Genomic DNA, 22,730 nt, shown 5'->3' with positions numbered 1-22,730 from the left:
TTTAATGGTTGTGTAGAAAAGGGAATTCCAGTATATGTTGCTTCTCATGCAACCAGATAACATGCAACACTTGTTGAAATTCCCTCTTCTATATAACAATTAAAGGTACAGGATCCACTCCAGTTTTCACTCTGGCAACCCCTCTGGGCCAATAATGGCTTTTTCTAAACCTAATTGCCATGCACAATAGAGTCAATTTTCACAGCTGGGGTTATCACATTTTCATCCCTCTCCACTTGCTACATTTCACACATGGAGAGCTTCTTCCCCTCCCTTACACAAACACACATATACATGCACCTGACATGGTTGGGCAGAATTTCTACAGGTGTCACTGAAAGGTGCTGTCCCACAAACTTTACTGCCATGCAAGGAGTTTATTTTGTAAGGGGCACAAGAATTCTGAGAGGAAAAGAAGCTGTGGAAATGGAAAGAAGACTTTTCCATGGGTGCCAATAGAAGGTTTTCCCCAAAGCTAATTGCTACATGAGGTTGGGTTATTAATTGGTGCAATGGCAATACTATGCTTCTCCTTTTTGCTCTCTGCATGGTTTCTGAGCCTTGGCCTGAGACAGAAAAGCATCCTTCAGTTGCCTGGCAACTACAAAAACATTTTGTTTTGTTTCCTTTCTCCAGAGGCAGGCAAGGCATTTTCACAAGCAGCTGGTAAATGCAGACAGGTGGTCCCTTTTCATCTTTGCCAGCTATGAAAAAAGAAAAAGCTTTTCTCGGAACTGATGTGAAATAGCAACAGGCGAAGAGATAATGGGTCATAATATTGCTACTTGGGGAAGAAAAATGGAGAGCCAAGGAAGGAGTAGCAATGCAGTGCAAAATCAAGGTCTCCTCAGGAAGCAACACAGTGCAAGAAGTGATGCTGCTGTTTATTTGGCTTGCAGCCTTTTGGGTTATCAAGGAAAAGACTAAAAACAAGTGTCAAAATATGGCTCAGGGTACATCTGCACTATGGGAATAATGCAGTTTTATACCACATGAACTGCCATGGCTCCATCCTACAGAATCCTGGAATTTGAAGTTTTGTGAGGCACCAATACTCTTTGGCAGAGAGAGCTAAAGATCTTGTAAAACTACAGATCCCAAGATTTCATAGGCTGTAGCTACAGCATTTAAAGTGGTGTCGAACTGCATTATTTCTACCATGTAGGTGCACCTTCAGTCTTTTCATGGCTATCTGTGAGAAATTGATTATTTTGCTTATGCAACTGCTCAAAAAAAGAACAGTGGAAATCAGCTGTGGTATGCCCTCCTCAGAGAGGTTTGCTTGGCACCTATGTTATGGTCTTGACAGTGCCTGGGATGCTTTTACACTACAGAAAGGTAGCTGTATGATTCTGCTTTAACTGTCATTTTGGAATCCTAGGGAATGATAGGGTCTGTAATTTGATGAGGCACTAGAATTCTGTGGCTGAGTTCTTAATTATCTTTCCTAAACTGCAAATCCCAGGATTCCATGGGCTGTTGCCATGGCAGTTAAGGTGAAATATAGTGCTATATTTGTGCAGTATGAAAGGGGTCCAGATGAATACCTTTTTTTTTTAATTCTCCCGAGCATTTTGGCAGAAAAATTATCCTAGAGTCCATTAGCATGAGGTGTTGTGTGTATAGATGCAATTTATCAGCTGGCTAGTCTATAAAATGTTTCAGTTGTTATTTCTGTTGTCATATTTCCACCAGAAGGTGGAGCCATAAGCACTTGGGGGGAAATTGCCCAGTTTTTGTACAAATTTATTATGATGGGGTCGTTGTTCTTATTGTTCCTATCATTGCCTTTATAATTGTCATCATCATCCCTATGGAATAAATACCATGCTTAAGATTACCTGTGTGATTGGACAGAGCTTGAAAATAACTTGTGGCTAGTAACAACTTGCTTGTGATCACTTATTTTACACAACAGCTAAAGCTGAATTGAAATACTGTACATTGTGATTGTGATGTAATGAGGGTTTTCCAAAGGGGAGCCATGTTAGTGGGAAATATTAGTGGGGATATTTTCATGATCTAGAGCAGAGGTAGGCAACCTTTTTGAGCCGGGGGCCGGGTTGCTGTCCCTGAGACAACTGGGGGGCCGAAGCCAAAAAATAAATAATTAAATAATTTTTTTAAAAAATTAAATAAATAAATAAACTGGGACAAATGTAGGATAACATTTTCAAACGGAGGACACTTTTTTTAAAAAATGGAGGACACGTGAAAAAATTTGCTGATTTTTTTTAAAAATTTTAATATAAATGCATGTTTCTGAGGCTTCTATAGACAATTGCCCCCTTGCCCACCGCTTGCCCCCCTTGCCTGCCTCCTCCTGATAGGCCAAAGGCCCCACGCCATCATGCAAGAGGCCAAAGGCTCCGGCGGCAATCGGCGGCAGGACCGGGCTGGGGCCGGTCCCAAGGCCTTACCGGGCCTCATCCGGCCCGCGGGCCGCAGGTTGCCTACCCCTGATCTAGAGGATTGTCTTTATATGGAACATTGTGCTTTCTTTCCAGCCATCTAAGCACTCTTGTTCTGATTTGTTCAGCCTCATTTCTCAACATCACCCACAATTGTTTCTTGATAAAAGAAATCTGGCAGTTGAAAATGATGTGATGCTTTACACCAGTGTGTGTGTGTGTGTGTGTGTGTGTTTTGAGGCACAAATGATTTCTTTCAAGGTATGTGTATCTCTGGTGTATTGTACATATTGACATGACTGCCATGGGAATGTTTTATGGAATCCTGTATTTTGCCATTCTGGCACGGGTACGTATTTAGAATTTTCAGACAGGTACTTCTAGTTCCTCACCAAACTATATATCCCACAATTCCACTGGATGCAGCTCTGGCAGTCAATGTGGAATCATAGTGCTATAATTGTACAGTGTGAAAGGGCCCCCAGTAGCAAACCACATATGTCACTACATTCATGATCTCCAACACCATATATGTTTGTGGCATTTATATATCACTCTGATCCTACCAGAGCCTCCAAGGTGATGCTGAATGCATGTAAAAATGTTAAACCATACATAGATAAACTTTCAAAAACGAACTTTTTAAAAAAAGAATACTTAAAATCATTTCAAAGCAAACAATTAAAACAGACAGAGTAGTTTCAAGGACCAGAAGCCATGAAACCACCATTTTAGCTGCCCCTCCCCAAGATCACAAGAGACAGAGCCAGCCTATATTCCCATGACAGGGAGTTCCACAAGGGAGGAGATGTTCTTTCAGATATCCTGGACCCAAGTTATTCAGAGCTTTATATGTCAAAATCACTATCTTGAATTGAACTCAGAAGCAGATTGGAAAACTCAAGATGCTTAAAGTGCAGGTGTATCTGAAAAAAAGCAAGTAAATGTGTTTCCTGTACCTATTCATTGAAGATTGTGTGTGTTTTCTACAAATCATTAATCAGATGCTGAAATGGAGATGCTGTTACATAACAGAAGTGCAGAACGACACTAAGTCTGCCTGAAAATATTAAAAGTAGATGCAGAATGACATGTGTTGGTGATGAAATAAGTTAATTATCTGACTGTCCCAATTTGGCAAGGTCAGTCTCAATTAATCCTCTGCCACTCCACTTTTTCAGATGCTTTTAAAATGTCCCAGTTGCCCACTTTCCCTCACTTTGTCTGCAGAAATAATCCAGCAATTATTTCAGTTGCTACAAACAGAGTTCAATATGCAGAGATATTTTGCATTCTGTTAATTCAGCAGAGGGGGGAAGAGGGGATGGGATCTTGCCAATGGGCTTAGGAAAAAGCAAACTGCAGCCCCATTCAGACTCACCTATTTGCGCTGGATGGAACTGGGCAGAATTGGGTCCCCCCCCCCCGAATCCCTCCAGAAGCAAGTGCCCACTAAAAATTTACCTCAATCAGAGTAATTAAACCCTGAATGCCCTTGCAGCTCTTCTGGAGAGTTCACATTTGCAGGTACCAGTTTAAAATGAAGGCGCCTTTGCTGTCAATCAAATTCAGTTCCGCTTTCGTCAAAGTGACGTTTCCTGCAGCCATTGGGCAATCGGATGTGTGCTTCCCCCCCCTCCTTTTTTAAAACAAAACAGGCGGGAGTGTGCGCATATTTTGTCAGATTTAAAAACCTCCAGGTATATGTGTGTGTTGTGTGCATTTGGGTCACTACAGATTATGGATCTTCCCCTGTCTCCACTTTTCAACCCCGAAATGCAATCTAATGCCATTTCTGCATCCTTCCTCCTTGCCACCCCAGAATGCATCATACATATACAACAACAACAATAATTATTATTATTAATTTCTCACCCCAAATGCCATCTCTGCATCCTTTGCTTTCCCTCAGATTGCCACCCCAGAATACACATATGTAGCAAAAGCATTCTGTATCAATTTGCCAAATTGAAAGAGAAACATTTGTAACATTCGCATTGTAGCATGTGCATATAAAAATAATTTAGAAAAAAAGCCTTTTGCAAAGTGCCATGCTAGGACCAAGGAAATGAGAGGGAAAGTAGCACAAGCAGACACACATTCTATCTATATATGTATCTACCTGTAGAAAAAAGCATGCACATAGTCTGTCAAAAATAAAAAAAAAATAAAAAGAGAGAGAAAGCTGCCTGCGAGAGTGGAGGCTTCCTCCAATCCCTGCCCTCCCTCTGACCTGTCCTGAATTGACCCTTTCTCCAGCTCCTTCCTCCTCCGTCTCCTGCTCCCCCATTACCCCAATTCTGCCCTTGGCACCCCCGGCTCCATCCGTCACCTCTTTGGCACCCATCCTCCGGCTCCTTTCTCCTCCTCCTCCTCCTCCTCCTCCTCCTCCTCCATCACCAGATGCTGCCCTCCATGGCCCCCTTCTTTCCCCCGGCTCCTACCTTCTTCTCCTCCTCCTCCTCCTGATGCTGTCCTCCATGAAACCCTTCTTTCTCCCGTCTTCCTCCTCCTCCATCACTCCGATGAAGGGGAGGAATGTTCTGCCCTCTGCCCTCCCTCTGCCCTAAATCCCTCCCCCGAACTTGACCCAATCATGTTTGGGGACAAGTTCATATTCACCAGACCCGTTTTTTAAAAAAAAGATACAGCTTTTACTCCGCTTCCAAATGACCTGCGCTAAGGAGATCTGAAAGCCTCAGATTCGCTTGTGAAAGATGCGGGGCAAATATGAATTTCCCATGGTTAATCCGGGTTCTGATCCGGGGTAAAAGGTAGTCTGAATGGCCCCTGCAGCAGCCTTTCATAACTTGTCAGTTCTACCTTGTATCATCTTGACCATAATCTGATGTTGCTTGGGCGTATGTTTCCCAATTTGCATCTGTGTATGCGTGTAGTCTTTCCTCTCCCTATGCATACCCCAAACTCCCCTGCTACCACTTAACAGTATGTTTTGATCAGATGACTTGTTTCTTTTTGTCCAGTAAATAGCATGAAAGTTTCAGCTCCAGAAAATTAAGTTATATTCCAGATAGCCCCTGAAGAAGACTTTTGAGAGCATATAGAGGCTGAAACACCTTGGGCTTTTTTATCAACAAAAACACCCATCAATTAAGCACCTTAAGATGTGTCTCTGGCTTCTTCTGCAGATTTTATTAAGGGCTCTCCAGATTTTGTTTCCTGCTAAAAATATATAGGCTCATTGTGACAAGTCAACATACTAATATTAAGAGCTTTACATTACTTGATAACCTTTTCTGTTATACTAGTAATTCACACTGTCAGATTTTTTTCTTTTGCTTTGTTTTATGAATTTTGTGCTATTTTTTAAATGTCTTAAATATAAAGGTGCATTTAAGAGTACAAATAAAACATTTTTTAAAAAATATATCCACTTAGAGTCCTCCAAATTTCTACTAACACAGTGGGTCAAAGAGCAATAAATTTAAAAAAACACACACACAACCTAAAACTCCTATATAGCTGTCTGCAGTGACTAGTGTATACTAGTTTGAGTTTTATGGCAGGTTCTCTCATAGTTCTGGTAATCTTCTGAGTTTCTTATATATGAAATAGCTGTATAACTGCCAGAAATAAAGATTGAAACTACCCTGCATTTACCTTGAGAAACTATTAAAATGTGGTTCTCAAGAGATTACTATATGTGACTACCATATACCTGTGTGCCATATATCTTGACATTAATCTTTCCTTCCTAATATGCAGACAGATGTGAAGGAGCTTTTGAATATCTTCTGAATGGAAAGTGAACATAGCGTATTGCTTAGAATGTTGGTCTAACTCAGGAGAACCAGATTCGCTATTTAGGTATAGAGGTCATTAACACTGGAACAAAAGTAACCAGTATAAATGTTAAACAGATAAATGATAGTAGATAGTTTTCAAAGTAAAAAATATTCTTGGCGGGACAATGAGAAAGGTTACAACATGACAGGTTTTCTTAGAATTCAGTACTACATCTCTTCTTGGCAGGGAGTCGAACTTGATGGCCCTTGTGATCTCTTCCAAAACTATGACTCTTAATCTAACACTGTTGATTAAGAGGAAATTGATTGATGAATTTAAGAAAGATTGGAGACCAGTGACTGATTTTTTGGTAGAAGAGAAGGGTGCATTTATGACTATTGTGTTTGAATAGACATATGATAAAATATAATGGTTTATAAATTTATTGGGATATTGATACAGTAGTAAGAACTACAAAGAGTTGTTTAAAAGGTAAAAATGTAGCATATTAATATAGAGACAAATATTATATATTAAAAATGATACATTTAAAATTTTAGAGCTAGGGGAAATAAGGAAGTATTAGACAGAGTATTAATGTTGACACCAATATATGAATGATATTTTATTTTTAACGGTTTGTTTACTCTAAAAAAATTATTCTTCAACAAAACCTGACTCTTAACAAAGCAATCTATTGAAATCTATTTGAACTGGTTACTATTGCAGCTACCTATAATTTATTTTAAGCTATTTTTCTAAGACTGTATATGAATTACAGCTTTGATTCTTATTTAAATGAAAGGTATCCTTATGTTCATTATAGAAAACTTACACAATAGATATTTGTTAATTTATGGTATATGATATATGACGTACAGCTACTTTTGCAGTAAGTTGTTCTAAGCTGGATATTGAATATTAAATATCAGTAATACAATCATTCATCTGTTATGCATTGATCAATTACTTCTCCAGTCATGCACCAACATTGGCAAGTCTGGTCAGGTGAGATTTCTAGCTCAAGAGCATCTCAAGGTCTATGGGTTGCCCAGTTTTGCATTCAATGATGATGCTTGGGACTTTACCACAGATTATGTGGAAATACAAAGTGTAATACTGTCCATGAAGATAGGCTTGAAAATATTAGGCAATGACTGTTGGAAAATCCCAAAGGTCGTTGATTAAGGGTGCAGTGCTAAACATACTTAGTTGGAAATTTGTGGGATTTATTTTGAGTAACCCTGTTTCAGATACCTCAAAATGTCCAAATATTGGTGGTGAGTCATTAGTGCCCTGCCTGGTTCCACACCCATCACTACAGCTAAAAGAGTAAATCATGCAAAACAGTGATTGGTGAAGAATAGCTTATATAAAATATGAGAAATTATGGAACTATGCAAAATTACTCTACTCAAAAAATTATACTACTTTAGCTGAGAACAATGCTATCCTGGGATTATTGTTTTTAGAATACAGTTTGCCAAAACCTATATTAGATTCTTCTCATTCTCTTCATGTGAAGTGCTTTGTAGTCAGTGTATCACATGTGTACAAGAAGAGCTTGAGAGACCTTCAGACAGGTGGAAATTAAAGACCAATGTCCACAGAAAACCTCAATTCTTGTCATTTTGATTGACAAACAAAGATAACAAGGGGGATATGAAATTATTCTGACCTAGAAATAATAAAAGTACTGAAAAATGAAAATTAGGTGGAAAGAAGAAAAACAGTTTGAAAACAACCATTCATTTGCCTAAAAGAAACTGTTTAGATATCATGCACTTCAGATCTTTAAAAAAAACCATTATGTAACTTTACAAGGGGCAGATGGGGGGGAGCTTTTCATATAGTGTGTGATTTTATTTAATACTGGGTGACAGATAAGTTTCTAACAGCTGAGAAATAATGCTCAACTTGAGCTCCAGGTTGCTGGTTCTGATCTTTGTTAAAAGTTAAAAAAAAAAAAAAAGGATTTAAGCATATGCATTTGTGGACCTTCAAGCAAAGAGTATTGGGGGACAGCCAGTGTGGCATGGTGGTTTGAGCATTGCATTATGGCTCTGGAGATCAGGGTTCAATTCCCAGCTTGGCCATGAAACCTACTGGGTAACCTTGGGCAAGTCATATGCTCTCAGCTTCAGCCCTTCAGCAGTGTCGGCTCCCAAAATGTATCATAGGGTTTTTTTTTGGTAAGATTTGTTCAGGGAAGGTCTGTCATTACTTTCTTCTGAAGTTGAGAAAGTATGATTTGCCCAAAGTCATTCAGTGGATTTCCGAGTGGGGATTTGAACCCTGGTCTTCTAGATTCTTCTTCCAATATTCAGACAACGATACCATGCTGGTTGTAACCCTGTCCTACTGCTATATTTCAAAAACTACCAATGAGTCATTGACAAACAGGGGAATATTATTGGGCTGAAGATGATGACTTTAGCATAGTTAGAGTGTGCACACTCCATAGTAAGCAATTTAAAATTGTGTTTTTGAGTAAAGTCAGTTCTGTGACCTGTAGGAATTTTGCATAGTTCCATAATTTCTCTTATTTTATATAAGTTATTCTCCACTTTTCACTGTTTTGCATGATTTACTCTTTTAGCTGTAGTGATGGGTGTGGAACCAGGCAGGACACTAAAGTCCACCAATATTTGGACATTTTGAGGTATCTGAGTCAGGATTACTCAAAACAAATTCCACAGATTTCCAACTAAGTATGTTTAGTACTGCACCCTTAATCATCTACCTTTGGGATTTTCCAAGTCATTGCCTACATGTTTTCAAGCCTATCTTCATACACAGTATTGCACTTTGTATTTCCACATAATCTGTGGTAAAGTTGCAAGCATCATCACTGAATGCAAAACTGGGCAATCCGTAGATCTCAAGATGCTCTTGAGCTAGAGATCTCATCTGACCTGTCTAGCCAATGTTGGAACATGAGTGGGGAAATAATTGATCAATATCTGGAGGACCAAAGTTTCTTAACCCTGGTTTAACACATATTTGTAAAGCTTTGACTATCTAGGTTTCACAAGTGTTATTGACATAATGATAGTAAATTTATCTACAGAATATTAATGCCTGTTAGATGCAGCATCCTTGGAGTAATATACAGGCCCAGCTGCTTTGGAAGCACCTGTTGTTGACACTTGATCCATTACTCAGTGTGCCCACATATATGCTAACCACAAAGGAGGTCAAGGCAACGCAAAATGGTATATTCAAGAAAAATGTAATTCACCTGAGCTAGGTTTAACCAACTTGATACCATGGTAAGACATGGGAGATTCCAGGGTATCCCTTATAATGAATGAACTTGTATTTGTGGTGACCACGAAATTGAGGATCTAGCACACATTTTGTTTAGATGTAATCTGTACCAACAAGAAAGGGACCAATACCTTGATCCCTATATTAAACGAACAATATTCTGGGATACTCACATCAGAATATCATACTTTATGAGTGGACAAGATTCAAAAATATCTATTGCCACAGCTCGGTTTCTTCATAAAGCATCACTGTCGAGATCTAGATATGTGGGGATGATTGATGTTAACTGTAAGGGTGATGAAGAGATTTGACATATAATGACAGATGTTTAATGTTATTTCTACCTCCCATTTTAATTCTATTTTACTTCCCATGGTAGTAAAATAGAATTAAAATGGGAGGTAGAAATAACATTAAACATCTGTCATCATATGTCAAATGGTACATTCAAGAAAAATGTAGGACCTTGCCAAATAAAAACTAATAACCCTCATATAAATGAAAATTCATATTTCTTAGTCATGAAAGACATCTTGAAATTCCTCCTGGACAGAAGGTTAAAATCTAGGACAAGTCCTGGAAAAGGAAGATGTCTGGTCAACTAGCCCATTACTACTGCTGTTCCCAGGTTTGCAAGGAGAGATGGCAATAAGCAAAAGTAGTAGTGGAAACACTAAACATTAGTACCCACTTACTTATCTGACCTCTTCTGTATTCTCCTTTGGCCCAGTCCTCACTGCTACCCAAAGTTAGACTGATTAAACAAGTAGGAAATGATTATTCCTCTTTCCTCTTCCACACTATTTACTGGCTTGCTCAGTCTGCTACATGTAAGGGGGAAAGGAAAGGAATGAGAAGAGAGGCTACTTCTTGGTATATTTATCACATATTCACTGACCAGAACATGTAAGTAGGTAACCAACAGTTGATGCTTGGACTGCCTATCTTTTTCCTTCTTTGATGGTGATTTGGACACAAAGATAGAGATGTTGACTAGCAGTGCATCTACACTGTAGAAATAATGCCATTTGATACCACTTTAACTGCCAAGTCTCCATCTTGGTATTTGTAGTTTTGTGATGCACCTGCACTCTTCTGTAGGATGGAGCTACAGCACTTAAAGTTGTGTTAAATTGCATTATTTCTACAGTGTAGATGCATCCTAAGAAGAAGTGCTATTGCATAGCTGGGGCCCACAGTAGGCACCTTGAAGAGCCTGCCACCACCACTATCAAGAGCTGGAGCCAGGCATGACAACTGTGCAGATAATAGCAATGCCAGTATTGATTTTATCACCAAGCTTATTAATATAGGTAGAAGTTTTTCAAGTAGCAGTCTTCACATCGGAAGATATTCTTCTCTCTCCGTTTCCTCTTGGTTCTGTGTGGGTGTGTGAACTGAAAATGTTTCCTTGTGTGGAAGTTTTGTTCAAATTCACCTGTGCATTTTCAAACACTTGAACTACTGCTGATACTGATTTCTTACACACACACACACACACACACACAGCTTTTAAATTGGACAATTTTGGAAGAAAGCATCCTCATTTTCACCAGTACCTCCAACGCTTATTCTTTAACTGCGCAGTCACAGGAAGAGTCAATGAAAATTCAAACTAGTTGAAATTTAAGCCTAGCACTCTTGACCTAACTTGAGTTAATCTTAAATATTACCATTTCTATGTAGTTACATGATAGGCTGGTTCATGAGAAATCTGTGAAGTGTGTTAAATTATGTATCAGCATTATTTTGCATTTTCACACTGAATTTTGATTTTTAAATTGATTTTCCCATAAGCCCACAGAAGCCAACTGATTTCCTAAAAATTACTTTACCTTACTGAGAACAATGCTATCTTTGGATTATTACTTTCAGAATACAGTTTGCCAAAACCTATATTAGATTCTTGCCATTCTCTTTATATGAAGTATTTTGTAGATGTCAGTGTATCACAGGTGTATCAGAACAAATTGAGAGGAGAGATCTTCAGACAGGTGAAAACTTAGGAGGGATGGTAAACACCCCTCTGCCATTACTCCCTCTCCTCCAGAATGATGTGATTCAGATCCATCGTTCCCACTTGTTGAACATGCTTCAGAATCTATTCTTTTCAAAACAACCTCCAAAGAACTAGTGTCAGGAAAGAATGGTTTTTTTGCATTTGCCTCATTGTGATTAGTAGGATTGGAACCAGTTTCAAATGGGAATGATGGTCATATAACCCGATCAGCAATTTGCTTTAAATCATAGTGGGAATGCAGCCTATGACTCTGGAGATCAGGGTTCGATTCCCAGCTTGGCCATGAAACCCACTGGGTAACCTTGGGAAAGTCACATGCTCTCAGCTTCAGGGGAAGGTAATGGCAAACCACCTGTACATTGTTTCATGTGGTTAAAGTAAAAAAAAAATAATATTAAAAGAATTTGAAATTTAAAAAAAATTCTTTAAAATTTTTAAAATTACTGTAATTTTTAATTTTAATTTAATACAATTTATTGAGTAGCCCAAGGGCCGTTTCAAAATTTTAAATAAACCTGGGGCCTCTCCTTTTTCTCCCCACTGAGCCTAGCCCCACTCACTCCATCTCTTCAGCATTTTAAAAGGATGCAGGTGAACATCACAGCTCATTTCTACAAAGAATCAGATATTTGGGGACCAGTGGTATCAGCATATTAGAATAGTGGCTCTCACACCTTGGTCCTTAAAGCAATGGTTCCCAAACTTTGGTTCTCCAAATGTTTTAGAGTTCAACTCCCAGAAGGCCTAGTGAACTTGGTCAACAATTAAGAATTCTGGGAGCTGAAATCCAAAATATCTAGATCAACTGTTTGAGAATCTCTGCCTTGAGTGCCACTTGGTGCAATCCGCATCCCCCTGTGTGATGCCCCTAGTTTCACCTGTTCATAGATTATTCAACAATAATCATATCCTGAGTAGTGGTTGTAAATCCTCCTTTTTACATAGTTCTACTTGCTAGTATCAGGGACTGTTGCAATAAAATCCCTTCAGGTGTCAATTACAGGAACAGAGAGAGCTGCCTTAAACTGACTCAGACCATTGGTCCAGCTAACCCAGTACTTGTTGTCTCTGATTGGCAGTGGCTTTCCTGGAGCCCATTCACACTATGAGCCTTATCACACTATGAATCCCGCTCAGAAACGAGATTTAGTAGGGAATAAACTGCAAACGCATGAGGTTTTTTAGACATTTGCACCAAGCAACAATAATGCGAAATACTTTTTGAAAGTAAAAAGGTGCAGTTTTTGTCCACTTTTCATTCGCTTTATTTTTGTGTTATTGCTGTTGGGAAGAAACGTCGTATGAAAAAACTTCCACATTTGCAGCCAGAACACTCTAGTGCCAACTCACACTATAAATCCCAGGATTCCACTGGAGGGAACCATCACAGTTAAAGTGAAAGCATAGCGCTATAATGGTGTGGTATGAATAAGCCCCTGGTTTTCAGTCAGGAATTTTTAATGACTCTCCCTGGAGATTTCTGGCCCCCTCTATTTACTCATCAGGCCCGATCAGCTCCCTGAGGCAGATGATACTTCCACCAATTATTTAACTCTCCTAGGTCATGGAGAAGTTCTAGCCCTTCAGGTGTTGCTGAACTGCAGATCCCACTGTTCTTCACCATTCAAAATGTTCAACAACATAACCGTCTTAGTCTGGACCAGTATGCAAAAAAGTCTGGTAGTACCTTTGAGACTAACTTCAGTTCTCTTAGGTCCAAACCATAGTGCAGAAATATTCCAGATTGAGACCACTTTAACTACCCTGGCTGAGTGCTAGGGAATCCTAGGAATTGTAGTTTATTGTGGCACCAGAGCTCTCTGACAGAGAATGCCAAATGTCTACAAAACTACAATTCCTAGAATACCCTGGCATTGAGCCAGGGCAGATAAGCAGTCTCAGATTGTATTATTTCTGCAGTGTGTATTGGACCAACATCTCTAGGCCCTCCCTTTGCTTTCAAAATGTTGGCTAGGGTTGCTGGCAACAATTTCTGGAGGGCTGCATGTCCACTGGCCAAAGAGTATACCCTACTCTATGAGACCCAAGACTGAGTTAGGCTATAAAATGTAGTTATACTTACCTCTTTGGCAATATCCACACTGCAAAAATAAAGCAGTTTGATGCTATTTTAGTGGCCATGATTACTTCCCCAAGGCCATTAAAAATCCTGGCTTAGCCATATAAACCCATTGGGTGACTCTGGGCAAGTCACACTCTCTCAGTCAAGAAAGTCTCATAATAGGTTTGCCTTGGTGTCAGAAATAGACTTGAAGGTACACAACAACAACAACAACAACAACAACAACAAACCTTACCAAACTACAAACCCCTGCAGGACTACACAGGATAGAACCATGACAGTTTCTCCAGTGTGACACTGTTTTAATGGCCACAAATATCTCACCAAACTACAAATCCCAAGAGTCCAGAGGAGGAAACATGGCAATTAAGGTGTGAAGCTGCTTAAATCCTACAGTGGGGCAGATGATTTTCCAAGGCAGGTTGTGGCTAAAGGAGGCTAAGCCCAGGATCAGTTCCCTTCTTTGTCTTATATAAAACATATATAAAGCAGGGCACAATGAAGAATGTGAACTACTACAGAGAATTTATTTTTGGGGACACCATTTGCCTTTCCCTTATTTTCATTTCATCTGACTGCTCTCCAAGAGCCAGTCTGGTGGAGTAGTGGTTTGAGCATTGCATTTTGGCTCCGGAGACCAGGGTTCGAATCCCTGCTCAGCCATGGAAAACCACTGGGTCACACTCATTCAGCTTCAGAAGATGGCAATGGCCTCTCTGAAGAAACCCACAAGTCACACTCTCTCAGCCTCAGAGGATGGACATGGCAACCTCTACAGAAACTGGTCAAGAAACCCTCAGGATAGGTTTGCCTTAGGGTTGCCATAAGCTGGAAAAGACTTGAAGCCCAAGCTCAAAACACTCCTAGAAATATAAATGGATGCTTCTTTCTACTCAAAATGGAGGCCATTTAGGAATTCCTCCTGGACAGAAGGTTGGAATGGAGGACATGCCCTGTTCCAAGATGAGCAGATGTCCAAACCGCAAAGGAGGAGCACAAAATGTAGGGCATTCCTGAAAATAATGGAGGACACGACCAAAAACAAAAACTCAAAACTAGAAATGCAAAGGCATGGCGTCTTAGTTCCTGCTCAAAATGGAGGGCATTTCAAAATCCCTCCTGGGCAGAAGGTGGAAATGGAGGACAGCGCCTTGGAAAAGGAGGACCTCTGGTCGCCTTGTTTAGATGCAAATACATGCTTCTTAACCCTGCTCAAAATGGAGGGCATTTCGGAATTATTCCTGGGCAGAAGGTGGGAATGGAGGACGCGTCCTGGAAAAGGAGGACGCCTGGTCCAGGGTGCCTTGATGTCAGAATCGTCAAAGAGGCCAAGCCACCACAAAATGGAGGACATTCCTTGGAAAAAATGGAGGACACGACTAAATAAAGAGCTGGACCCTTCTAGAAATTACTGTATGTAAAGGCGTGTGTCTCAGTTCCTGCTCAAAATGGAGGGCCTTGTGGAATCCCTCCTGGGCAGAAGGTGGAAATGGAGGACGCCTGGTCCAATGGGAACAGATGTCCCCGCCGCCAAGGAGGACAAAATGGAGGACACGGCCAACCCCCCCAAAAAAATAATCTCAAAACCCTCCTAGAAATGTAAAGGCGTGCTTCTTATTTAGTTCCTGCTCAAAATGGAGGGGCCTCTGGGGAATCCCTCCTGGGCAGAAGAAGGTGGGGATGGAGGACGGGGTCCCGGAAAAGGAGGACGGCAAGGCCAGCCTTCCTTCCTCCTTCCTTCCTTGCCTCCCTCCCTGAGGAGGCCCTTCTTGCTTCTCTTTCCCCGCCGCCTTTTTTCTGACATTTACGCGTCAGTGGGAATTTCCAACTTGTAGTATAGGAAGTAGTAGCGAGTGAGAAGGAGGCAGGCGCCCGGAGGCAAAGGTGCGGGACAACAAGGACCAGGAGAAGCAGACACGGGTCCCTCTCTGCTCGTGTGAGTCTGGGTCAGGCCAGAGTCGGGGGGGGGGGAGGTGGCAAGGCGAGGAAGAGCCAGCCTTTGACATTGGAACGGTCCCCATTTCCCTCTCCTTCCTTCCTTCCTTCCTTCCTTCCTTCCTTCCTTCCTTCCAATTGTGTGTTTGCCTTTTCACACGTCAGCCCAACTCGCGTGTCAGAAGAAGGGGCCCCTTCCCTCTCGCGACATCCTGGCCCTCCTCTTCTGACACGCTTTCTGTTTACGCTTGTCTGTTTTGAGGTTTTCTAAAGAAGTCCCTCGTGGTCCACCCCAGTTCCTCTTTCTCTTTCTTTCTTTCTTTCTTTCTTTCTTTCCCACCTCCTCTCCAGTCAGTCAAGAGTACTTCGGAGCAAAGGGACTTTTGAGGTGAGCCCTGATGCATTCACATTACCCTGGTTGGGTCTGCACTGGAGAAATAACCCGGTTTGGTTCCGCTTTAACTGCCCCGGGCTCCATGCGATGGCATTCTGGGAATGGGAGTTTGTTGTGGCACCAATGAAGAGAAGGGTTTGTGGGGGGATTAGGACTTCTTTTGGCTACATTTGGAGGAGTGTTGTTGTGACTGTGGTTGTTGTTGTGTTCCTCTCCTTTTGAACTGACAGCCTTGGTTGTTGTGTGCCTTCTTCGAGTCGTTTCTGACTTATGGCATCCCTAAGGCCAACCTGTCATAGGGTTTTGTAGTATCTTCAGAAAGGGTTGTTGCCATCATGGCCTAACCTCTGAGGCTGAGAGAGTGTGACCTGCCCAAGAGTGGGTTTTAAGGCTTAAGATTTTAAGACCCCTCCAGAACAGGACGTCTTTTGGCTACTCTGAGGAGTTTTATCACACCGGAGCTGATTTCGGCATTAAAGAGCGATTAAAGCGCATTGAAAGGATCCAGCAAATAAAGCAAAAGTAGTGAGTAATTGCATGAATAAGTATCACACGCAATTGTGTGTTTATAGCGATATCAGAAATGCATTGCTGCTGAAATCCCAAAGTAAAAAAGATGTGTGTTAATGCTTCTTTGTGACCACTGTAACGGAGGGTTTGGTGTGACGTCGTGCGAAATCGTTTCGCATAGTGACGCGATTTCCCCAGGACGGTTGCAGGATAAAATCCCGACCTCCTTCGTGTGATAAACTCCTTAGAGGAGTGTTATGGTGATGTTGTGTGCCTCATTTTGGAGTTATGGTAGCCCTAAGGCGAACTTTTGTTGTGTGCCTTCAAGTCAAGAGTTATGGCAACCCTAAAATTGACCCTATCCTAGGGTTGTTTTTTTGTTGTTTTTTTTGGCAAGTTTCTTCAGAGGGGGTTTGCCACCATTGCCTTCCAGAGTTATAGTCCAATGCTCAAACTGCTACACTATCCTGGCTCAAAGGTGGACCTATCCTAGAGTTCTCTGCATGTTTCTTCAGAAATTTAGAGAAGGGGCCAGTCCCACTTTCGAGATTTGGGTGAATGTCAGGAAAACGTCGAGAAAGCCTTGGTACTTCCCTGAAAGGCTGCATCCACACTGGAGAAATAACCTAGTTTGGCACGCTTTTAACTGCCTTGGCTCAAGGCTATGGAATTCTGGGAGTTAGAGTTTGTTGTGGGCCCAGAGCGGAGCAGCAGCTCCGCTCTGGCCCACAACAAACTCCAACTCCCAGAATTCCATAGCCTTGAGCCAAGGTAGTCAAAGTGGTGCCAAACCAGGTTATTTCTCCAATGTGGATGCACTCTCAGAAGGAGCTGTCCACACACAGTTTTCCCCTGCTGCCCCTTTATTAAAGCATTTTTCGTTTTGTTTTAACAAAGCAGATTCTAGACACACATTGCATTGCAAACTTGCATTTCTATTATTTATTTATTAATTAATTTCAAGGTGTACCACAATGGGATTCATAATAATTCAACCAAGAAAATAATAATACTAATATAACTTTATTTATCCCCCCCCCCATGCTCAAGCCTCAAATGTTTTATATTTTTATATAGGCTTTTATATGGAGTGTTTCTTACATGGGGTGGGCATTGTAGCTTTGAATGTACCGTATGTAATTTTATATCATTTTGATTTTATGTTTTCAACAGGCTTTTGTTGTCGTGCGCTTTGAAAGTGATTTCATTTGTGAGCGGCATAATGAAACAAATAAAATAAAATGCAAAACACAATTTAAACAGACAGAAAGCATAGTTAAATTACAATACTAAAGGACTAGTGGAAAGGTGGACATTAAAGAAAAGGGCAAGGACATCTGTCCCAATTTGGTGGGCATGCTTTTATTTCCTTTTATTTTCATGTTTTAAGATACAGATTTTGACTGGGCTGGAGCTCTGGGAAATGATTCTTGGGTTGATGAGTTCTGCATTTTCTATTTCTGCCTTCTCTGTGTGTATGTTGGATTTGTTCAGCAGCCTTTTCTACTTCCTCATTCCTGGTTAAGGCTAACAAGACCTGACTTCATGGACGAGAAAGCGGTGCTAGGACTTAGGACATATCTGCACTGCAGAAATAATCCAATCTGACCCCACTTTAATTGCCATGGCTGAATGCTATGGAATTCTGGGAACTGTCATTTGTTGTGGCACCAGAGTAAAGCATTGAGCCATGGCAATTAAAGTGCAGTCAAACCGAATTATTTCTGCAGTGTGGATGCAGGCTTAGAAACACATGGCAAGGCCTTCCTTCAGTGGCGCATCCCAGGAATAGGAGCTGGCCCTGGCAAAGCTGATCTCTTTTTTTGATAAAATTACCAGCTTGTTAGATGAAGGGAATGCTGTGAATATAGTATATAGTGCCACTCTAATCTGCTCTGGTCAGGCCCCACCTGGAATATTGTGTCCAGTTCTGGGCACCACAATTTAAAAAGGATGTTGAAAAACTGGAACGTGTCCAAAGGAGGGCGACTAAAATGGTGAAAAGTCAGGAAACCATGTCCTATGAGGAACGACTTAGGGAGCTGGGGATGTTTAGCCTGGAGAAGAGAAGGTCAAGAGGTGATATGATAGCCCTGTTTAAATACTTGAAGGGATGTCATATTGAGGAGGGAGCTGACTTGTTTTCAGTTCCCCCAGAGACTAGGACCCAGAGCAATGGATGCAAGTTACAGGAAAAAAGATTCCACCTCAACATTAGGAGGAATTTCCTGACAGTAAGGGCTGTTCGACAGTGGAACACACTTCCTCGGAGTGTAGTGGAGTCTCCTTCCTTGGAGGTCTTTAATCAGAGGCTGGATGGCCATCTGTTGGGGATGCTTTGATTGAGAGTTCCTTCATGGCAGGGGGTTGGACTGGATGGCCCTTGCGGTCTCTTCCAACTCTATGATTCTATGATTTTAATTGAGTGTCAAAAGGTGGATACTAAACTGGTGAAACCTCTCCCTCACCACTTCCTCTGTTTTCTAGAACAGCCTCATACATTAGATGGTGGCTTGTCACAGTAGGCATAGGAGCCCCACCAGCTGGAAAGTTGGCAACACCCTTTCACTTACACTTTATACTTATTTTGGAAGCAAGAGTGGGTCCCCTTCAGTGGAGTGAAATAAAAGAACTGCAAAGTGAAAAAGAAGCCTTCCAATGCTAGGCTCTTCTGAAAAGTTTAAAGAAAAAAAATATGTTATTGTTGTATGCCTTCAAGTCGTTTCCGACTTATGGCACACCTAAGGTGAACCTGTCATGGGGGTTTGTTGGCAAGATTTGTTCAGAGGAGGCTTGCCATTGCCTTCTGCTGTTCAAGGTCACCCAGTGGATTTCATGGCTGAGCAGGGAATCGAATCCTAATCTCAAGTGTTGTATTCCAACACTCAACTACTATGCCACGCTGGCTCTTTTAAAGAAAAACAGAGTGAGTCTTTTCAGTGCCACCAAGCATGCATCCACACTGCAGAAATAAAGCCATTTCACATGACTTTAACTGCCATGCCTGTCCTAAAGAATCCTAGAATCTGTAGTTTGTTGAGGTACCTGGTCTCTGACAACAGGCATTGGCCAAACTACAAATCCCTGGATTCCACAGGATGGAGCCATTACAATTAAAGTACTGTAGTGTTAAACTGCTTTATTTATGTGGTGTGGAAGTGCTGTAAGGAAGGTAACATTAAAACAAGAGTTTTCTCCTGGTGAAGTTGATGCCATCTCTACACTGCAGGGTGCAGAAATCTGAGAGTGAATCAGTCTAAAAGCATGTCCATGGAGACTGCATTCTCACCCTCTACAAGGTTGTTGTTGTTTTTTTGTTGTATGCCTTTAAGTTGTTTCTGGCAATCCTAAAACAAACCTATCATGGGGTTTTCTTGGAATGGTCTCTAGATTTGTAGTTTTAATACTCAAAGCACTATGCCATGCTGGCTCTCAATCGCCAGGTATTAGGGGCAGCAGTTGCCAGTGTAAAGGCAAAAATCTCTCTTGGCCTTCTCCCTGTATTCTGCATCAGTTTTTATCAGTTAGATGCAAAGTTTGTTAATATGACCTTTTCCAAGTGTGAGGCCTGGGTAGCTGTACCACCAAATTCTCTGTAACTGATCCCAAACAGATCTGCACCTATGGACTGCATCTCCTTCTCGCCCCTCACTTCTTGGAAGTTACAATTAAAGTTGGGAATTGGGTAGCAGTGCAGATCAAGCCCAGCATCTTTTTAGCACCAAAGGTCAGATCTAAAATATATTAAGTACTTAAGCAAGGAGGTTTTTTTGAGCATATATGGAGCATGCCTTGTTATCTGGGATGAAGAAAAAGTAATTTAACTCTCAAGGGGTCCTAATATGTTAAGAATTATACCCACTGAGGAGAAATGATTGCAGTGACTATTGTAAGTCCAATGATTGGCAAATTACTAGAGGCCTTTTTGACATGTTTTAGTATTGGAAAATCGAACACAGTACTGGGAGATAATGGAAAAAATAAAACACAGTTCTGGAAAATAAGTTGTAATCGCATTTTTAAAAAATCAGGATTAACACAACACACACAAAGTTATTTAAGACATTACTCGTTACCTCTTGGGACCTATATTGTGATGTTGTTTCATGCTGTGCTGGGCTAGCAGTTTCAGTTTAGAGTCTATCTTGTACCATTAATATGCTGTGTAAATTGAGAATAATCAGTAATTAGTGAAGATGAAAACCAAGAGAGAAGAGATGTAGGAGGACAAAAAGTCCTTAAATGTTGGCTATTGTAACTGCCAAATTTCCAAGTGTTTTGTTGGAATTTGTTATGGGAAGGTAGGAGTTTTGTGAATGGGTTGCTTGTAGTGGTTCCTGAGCGACAGGAATAAAAGGAATAAAACCTCCCAGTTTGTATCTTGAATAAAATGTGTCAGCGTTATCTTCACTTTGTCCTGATTTGCAATGCACTGTACTATTTGAATGTGTAGATTTCTTTAGTTTTCTTTTGGTAAAACAAGATTGCTGTGGGTATTCATTTGTGTGTGTTTAAAAAAATAATGATATATGCTGTCAACTGACATAAATTATATTATGCAATATTAGAATTTCCCAGTTTCCTCAGTGTCAGTTTTGCATCCAGTATCATGTTGGCTACTAAAAACCCTTCTAGTAAAAAGCATTTACATGGGTCTCTCTCTCTCTCTCTGTGTCAATACTTCATAAGTATTTTCAGTAATCAATATCAAAAGAACAAGATTTCACCCATTCCATCTGTTAGACGCCAAGTTTTTTAAAAAAGTGAGAAAAGGCTCACTAAACATAAAATGGATTCTGTATTTAGATTATTATATTTCTTAATAGAACACCTTTATGATCTTCCTAAAAAGAAACCAACTAGGTAATGATAAAACAAATGTTAAAAATAATGAGGGGGGAAAGACTAACACACACAATAGAAGCTTGTACTGTAGTTACTTGTTGTTACTTGTGAATGTTTGAGACATCCGGATTAGACTTTAACAGCAAAGATGGTTCTACCTTTCCTCATTTTTTTATCATGCAGAGGAATTCGTTTTACTAGGGTCCAAAACACACTGCAGAAATAATCCAGTTTGAGAACGCTTTAACTGTCCTGCCTCAGTGCTAGGGAATTCTGGGAATTGTAGTTTATTCTTGCACCAGAGTTCTCTGGCAGAGAAGGCTAAATGTCTCACAGAACTACAGTTCCCAGCATACCCTAGTATTGAGTCAGGGCACTTAAAGTGGTCTCAAACCAGATTATTTCTGTAGTGTGTTTTGGACCCAGGCACATTTTCTAAGCCATTTAGCAAAGAACTATTTTGTTTGTTTCATTTATATCCCATCTTTCTTTCTAGAGCAGGGGTAGGCAACCTGCGGCCCGCGGGCCGAATGCAGCCCAGCAAGGCCTTGGGACCGGCCCCAGCCTGGTCCTGCCGCCGATTGCCGCCGGGGCCTTTGGCCTCTCGCGCGCAGGGGCAAGGGGGAAATTGTCTATAGACGCCTCAGAAACATGCATTTATATTAACATTTTTTAAAAAAATCAGCAATTTTTTTGCGTGTCCTCCACTTTTTTAAAAAAGTGTCCACCATTTGAAAATGTTGTCCTACATTTGTCCTGGTTTATTTATTTATTTAAATTTTTTAAAAATTATTTAATTATTTATTTTTTGGCTTCGGCCCCCCAGTTGTCTGGGACAGCAACCCGGCCCCCGGCTCAAAACGGTTGCCTACCCCTGTTCTAGAGGGACCCAAGGTGACTCACTATTTAGGAAAGGCCCACTCCACAATCTACTACAGTTTTCCACTCAGCCTGTGGTGCTCAGCAGTCTGGGATGTATGTTGCTGTGATGCCAAAAGTCCATCATAACCTGGAGCTTTCTATCTTATATAGTTACATATCCACAGTGAAAAAACAAAGGTGCATTTGTATGTACTTCACAGTACTGACATCATGGAGCTCAGAAGGACAGTGCTTACAGAAAGAGGTCAGAGTCCAGAATATATATATATATATATAGTTGAATGCCATCAAATGCCTTTGAGGAACCACAAGCAGGTTATAAAATATGGCTTTCTCTGGATATAGTTAGTTCTCTACATATGCTTTTCAAGGATGTTTTGCCTCTATCTTCTATCAGTCTATCTAGTCTCTTTTTTAATGTACAAAGTTATCATGGTTCTGTCTAGTAGATGCTTGGAGATGAACATTGGAGGAAACAGATGCATTATGTCATGTTTGCAAACTTTTTGCAAGCAAATGGTTGGTATTTCTGGAGATATTTATTGATGTAGGCAATTGGTCATAGTAGATAGTCTTGAACGCTTGTGTGCACTGAGGTTTTTAAGGGGTCATATGCACAATTGCAGATCC

At 40.8% G+C, this 22,730-nt stretch overlaps 1 protein-coding gene across 2 annotated transcripts in view; it reads left to right on the top strand.

The window, feature by feature from the left end:
• The first annotated feature begins 15,208 nt into the window (after positions 1–15,208).
• NFKB1 (nuclear factor kappa B subunit 1) overlaps positions 15,209–22,730 on the top strand; it is a 70,343-nt gene continuing 62,821 nt past the window's right edge. The window contains exon 1 of one of the 2 annotated variants that reach the window (XM_042469147.1): positions 15,209–15,470. The gene's annotated coding sequence lies outside the window, so the exon portion shown is untranslated. The remainder of the gene's footprint in view (positions 15,471–22,730) is intronic. The other variant, XM_042469148.1, reaches the window with a different exon arrangement.

Source organism: Sceloporus undulatus, chromosome 5 (genome assembly GCF_019175285.1).
Source record: "Sceloporus undulatus isolate JIND9_A2432 ecotype Alabama chromosome 5, SceUnd_v1.1, whole genome shotgun sequence".
NCBI classification, from domain to species: Eukaryota; Metazoa; Chordata; class Lepidosauria; order Squamata; family Phrynosomatidae; genus Sceloporus; species Sceloporus undulatus.
This window is presented reverse-complemented; position numbering and strand designations above follow the sequence as displayed.